Genomic DNA, 5,985 nt, shown 5'->3' with positions numbered 1-5,985 from the left:
TTCAGTCTATATGGAAAAAAACAAATACAAAAAGTTAGAGCTCATATAAAATTGAACAAAAAAATAAAAATAGTGGCAATGTGAAATTATAGTTTCCATGTGAAAACTGAATATATTATTTTCTGAACTGTTAGTAATCAAATTTAGTTCCCTTATCCAAAAATTAGTTATTACTTGTGATTTGAGCTCAAATCCAAGCATAAAATTAGTTGAATAAGCTTAAAAGTGGTCTTATAAAATTTAATAAGAAAAGTAGATTAGATGTTATTACCTTCATCAAGTAACATAATTAACAAGGAAACAATGAAAATCAAAAAAACTTTCATGTTAAAATAGTGAGCTTGCTACTTAATTTGGAAAAAGTTTACATTGTAACTCAAGAAACCTTAAGCTTTTAGTAGTTTCAAAATGTATCAACGTTAACTTTCCAGATGTATAAGTTTACTTCCTTAAAAACAGAACCACAAGAGGTTAGATCCTTACAAAAAAGATTTTATTAAAAAGGTGCATAAATAACATATTCAGGAAATGGCAACATTGTTCTCAGTCTAAGGTTTAAGCTTATATCTTTATTTTTTAAATGTTCTTTTAACTTATACTCAGGAGTCTCTCACCTTTCATATTTCATTCACTATCTTTTAAAAAGAACTAAACTCAACTTCTGTTTTAGAGCAAACTGTGCAGACCACCAAAGAAATTCCCCTTCCCTCTCCCATCTGCTTTTCTAGGTTTCAAGTCTGCAAATGCAGTTCTAAAATGTAAATTCTAAGGAATGGGCCAAAAAACCCAAATCCTATTGAAATACCACCATCAGAGAGACCAGGCTCCCTGCTAGATAGAAGACTGTCCAAGTGGGCTGAAGTATTAGAGCTTCAACTTTTCCCTCTCCACAGCCCTCAATGAAATGCCAGTAACCCATTCTAACACCCCATCCAAAGCCCCTGTCTCCGGTTGATAATTTAGTTTATATCCATACATTCCGCCTAGGTCCTTCTTGTAAAATGTGAACCTGGTTCTATTTTCCACTCTGCTACTGCTAAGGCAGGCTGTTAATCCCTGGGCCTCTATTTCTTCAGATGTAGAATATTATATACATTGGTCTAGATGACTTCTAAGGTCTCTTCCAGTACCTTTTTTGGGGAGTGGGAGTAGGCTGGGGTTGGGGGGCAGAAGGGGATAGAGGAATAGGAGCATCAATGCCTGTGATTTAAGTGGTGTAGGAAACTCCTGCTGTGAAAATTTCTTCCATAGATAGGCAATTCTTCTATAACTTAAGTCTTAGAGAGTAGGAAGGGGTTGAAGTCGGAACAGAAAGATTAAGTGACTTGTGTTCATAGTTAATTTGTATAGGAGCAGGCTTGGACCTAAGTCTTTCTGATGTTCCAGCCTGGCTTCAGTATTATCTACTACTCCCACACTGCCTTTTCCCGTGAAGGATTCTAAATCTACTTTTACCAAGAGTGTCCAGGAGGCATGGGGTGGGCGACCCATACAGTAACTCAGTTTTTGGCACTCTTGAGGATCCTTCAAGATTTAGTTTAACTAAAGTTGAATTTTCTTCCATAGAAATCCTCTCTCCCCATATAAAATAGTAGCTCACAATTCTTTATTCACTGCCACACAACAGTCCTGTGAGGAGGGTAATAAGGCTCCGGGAGGTGAAGTGACTGCTCCAGGGACCCACAGAGAGCAAAACCCCGATATTTTAGCATATTTCCAAACGGAGGAGCGATTAGACTTGTTCTGATTAGTCCCCTAGAGGCAAAACAAAAGCGGAGGAAGCTGCATGGGCTAGAGCTGCCCAAAAGCGGAATGGTCAATAAGGGGAGGTGGTGAATTTCCCATCGGTCCCGCGTGACCCTCTCCACTAGGATGTGAGCTCCTCGAGAGCAGGGGCTGTCTCACTTTTCTGTTTGTATCCGTATCACCTAGAAAGTGTTGGGAGTGTGGGAAAGGGGGCGGGGTGGTATTCCTTCTCTGGTTCAGGTTCGAGTGGCTGAACTCCTTTGTTGTTCAGTAGTATTCACTCTTCATGACCCCATTTTGGGTTTTCTCCGCAGGGATACTGGAGTAGTTTGTCGTTTCCTTCTCCAGCTCATTTTACAGATGAGGAAACTGAGGCAAACAGGGTTAAGTGACTTGCCCAGGATCACAGAGAAGGATTTGAAGCCGGGTCTTCGGGACTCCAGCCCTGGCGCTCTAACCATTGCACCACCTAGCTGCAGTTCCCCCCCAACCCTAAGGTCTAACGATTCTTTAAAAAAAAATCTACGAGACCCTAACGCCCCCACCTCCACAGCTGAATCAGGAACACCTGGGTTTAAATATCACTTGTGACAGTGAATGACGGCAAGTCAGTTTAATCTTTTTGAGCCTCAGTTTCCTCATCTGTAAAATGGAGGGGTGGAACCCGACGGTCCGGTAGGTTCTTAGATCGGTGAAGCGGCCCGGCCCGCCCCTCCCCACCCTCGGCTCTTTATTACCATCCTTTAACCTCGACCCTTCCCCACATAGTCCCCTTCTTTCCCTCCCTCCCGCACCGCCCCCCCCACCCCCCACCTTTATCCCTCTCATCACAGCACCCCCTTCCCCCATTCCCTGTTGAGGTGGCAGGTGTCCATTGCCGATTCCGAGCTCTGAACTCACCAACCGGATCCCGTAAGGCTCCGTTGGGACAGCGCCAAGCCTTTTTGAATTCAGCTCCCGGAATGACTCGCCTTTATCGCGAGAGCCTCGGCTGCCGGAAGAGGACGCGGAGGGAGACTGCGCAAGCGCGGTAGCACTTGGGTCCCGTCAGGCGGAGCAGAAGGATGTGGACCTTGTGCGCCTGCGTCGTGTGTCCTAGTACCTCAGGGGAGGAAGCGCGATGGTGGTCGCCGGTTTTTTTATTTTTTTCCCCCTTAAATTAAAGCTTTTGGGCTGTAGTGACGGCGGACTCGTCGATGAGCAGTCGCTTTCCAGTAGTCTCTGAGAGCTTCCTGGACCGGTGGGTCGTAGATCTCAACCTTAGAGCTGGAACGGACTTAGAGGCCCTCGAGTCCTTGTCCCTTCTTTCGCGAAGAAGGAAACTGAGGCCCAGAGACGTTCAGCTTCTTGCCTGGGGTCCCACGGCTGTAGTCCGAATGACGCAAGATACGAACCGGAGTCTTCCAGACTCCGTTCAGCGCCATATGCGTACTACCGTGCTGCCTCTCCAAAGGGATGTATGGCTTATCCAGGGTCACTTAGATACATGATAATAATAATAATATCTAACATTTATGTAGCACTTAATATATGCCGGGCACTGTGCTTACAATTATTAACGCATTTGATCCTCACAACAATCTTGGGAGGTAGGTGCTATTTCGCCCATTTTCCGTATGGGAAACCCGAGGCAGAGGTTAAGTGACTTGCCTAGAGTCACACGGCCATTAAGTACTTGAAGCTGAATTTGAACTCAGGTCTGCCTGCCTCCAAGGCCAGAGCTGTATCCACTACATCATCCATATGTCTCAGTGCTACCTGACTCCAAGGCTTTTCTAGCTACTTAAGACTACACCACCACCTCCCACTGTTTCTCAGATATAATCCATATTGATATATGTAATAATCTTTCCCTAATCAGAAACAGCTTCCTGGTCTTGGTACAATTATTTAGGGCCAGAGGATAGTCACGTTTTGTTGGCTCAGTTCAGTTCTTTGCCTGAAAATGGAATTTTCACTCATTCATTCACAAATGAGTCAGTACTGGACTGGGAGTCAGGAGATCTGGGTTCTGGTGCTGAGAACTACTGACTCCGCCTGTGACTTCATCCTGTTTGTGTAGTGAAATGAACCATGGATAGGGAATTCGGAGACCTGTCTTTGAATGCCAACTTTATTACCACCTTTGTAGCCTGGGCTAAGCCTCTGGACTTCAGTTTTCTCATCTGCAATAATAATGCTTATGTAGCACTTATTTTTCAAGTTTAAATAGTGAATATCCCCATTCTAAGGATCAGAAAACTAGAACTCTGAGGGGCTAAGTGATCTGTCCAGTGTCTCACATGATGTAATAGGAGCTTTACAAATGTTGACTAAATGACCCGTAGTCAGTTGCTAGTAAGTATCTAAGGCAGAATTTAGACCCAGGTCTTTGATTCCAAGCCCAGCACTACATACAGTGTGTTACACAGCCTCTAAAAATGGAAAAGCATAGTGTAAAATGAGGCGGTTGGATTAAGTGAACTCTTAAATAACTTTCTAAATCTTTTTCTCCTTAGGGAAGTCACTTCCTCTCTTTGGACTCTGTTTGCTGTTCTGTAAAATTAGGGCATTGGACTAGGTGGTCCTAAGCCCTTTATCAGCCCTGACAGCCTTTGACAATATTTTTTTTTTCCAGTAACTAAGCATCCTCATTTAGGACGTTTCTGGGAAGGATTTAGGGACTGTATCAATATACTATATGCAAAGCATTGAGAGATACACATGGTTTTTGTCCTTATGGGGCTTGCATTTATGGGAGGTGACAGTATAATAAAAGACTATACATACATACATACATATATATGTATATATATATATATGTATACACATATATGTATATATATGTATACATATATATATATATATGTATACACACACACACATATGGTAAATGCCACATCAGTAGTATAAGCAGAATATGGTAGAGATTCAGAGGAAGGAAAGCTCATTTCTGCCAGGGAGCAGCTAGGTGGCACAAGAGATAGAGTGCCAGCTCTAGAGTCATGAGTGCCCGAGTTCAAATTTCATCCCAGATACTTGCTAGCTGTGCAACCCTGAGCAAGTCACTTAACTCTATTTGTCTCAGTTCCTCACCTGTAAAATGAGCTGGAAAAGGAAATGGCAAACCAGTATCTTTTGTGAAGAAAACCACAAATGGGGTCACAGAAGATCAGACACAACTGAAATGATTTGGCAACAATTAGGGCTTTTGAGCAAGACTTTCAAACATAGGTAGAATTTTGATCAGCTGAGATGTATAGAAGGGCATTTAAGAAAATTCAGTGGGAGACTGGATATTTCCTTTACCCAGGTGAATCATAATCCCTTCATGTCATCTCATCTCGAGAAATTCTTATCCACATCTTTTTGTAAAACTCATAACGAATGCCTTTGGTTACCATTGCTGCTGTACAGGTTCATCCCTCATTCTCACTAAATAACCCACTTATCTCCTTACCTGGACAGTGTCACACAAGTATTATTTCAGTCATATTGTCTTACTTGCTGTCCTTGGACATATCTTGCCGCTTTACACCTCTGCCCATGTGAAGTAACCACTTCAGTGAGCTTCACTTTCGTCATAAGAATATCTGTAGTACCTATCTCACTCAGTTGTTAGGAGGCTTAAGTGAAATAATAATATAAAACTCTTTGTAAACCTTAAAGATAGTGATAATATTAGTTAAATATACAGTGTGTGTCAGGTACCATGCTAAGACCTGGATAAAAGCAAGCAACATAGTCCCTGCCTTCCAGAAACTTCTATTCTACAAGTATCTCCCCACTTGAGTCTGCCTTCCACTCAGCTATCAAAGTGAACTTCCCAAAGTGTAGATCTAACCATGTCATCTCAACTCCAGTGACTTCCTCTTACCTCCAAAATCAAACACAAAAGCTTGTATTTTAAAGACACAAAATCCTGTTTTTTAAAGACCTTCATAACCTGGAATTCTCGTAACTTTCCAGTCTTGTTACACCTTACATCCAACCATGTATTCTGTGATCTCATGACACTGGTCTTCTTGGTGTCCCTCACATAAGACACTCCATCTTCTGATTCTAGGCATTTCTCACTCCTCCATGCACAGAATGCTCTTGCTCCTCATTTTTGCCTCCTGGATACCCTGGCTTCCTTCAAGTCCCTGTTAAAATTCCACCTTCTACAGGAAGTCTTTCCCAATCCCTCTCAATTCTAATACCTTCCCTCTGTTATTTCCAGTTTACCCTGTGCGTAGTTTATTTCTATATAGTTGTTTA

Source organism: Trichosurus vulpecula, chromosome 3, assembly GCF_011100635.1.
Source record: "Trichosurus vulpecula isolate mTriVul1 chromosome 3, mTriVul1.pri, whole genome shotgun sequence".
NCBI lineage: Eukaryota > Metazoa > Chordata > Mammalia > Diprotodontia > Phalangeridae > Trichosurus > Trichosurus vulpecula.
This window is presented reverse-complemented; position numbering follows the sequence as displayed.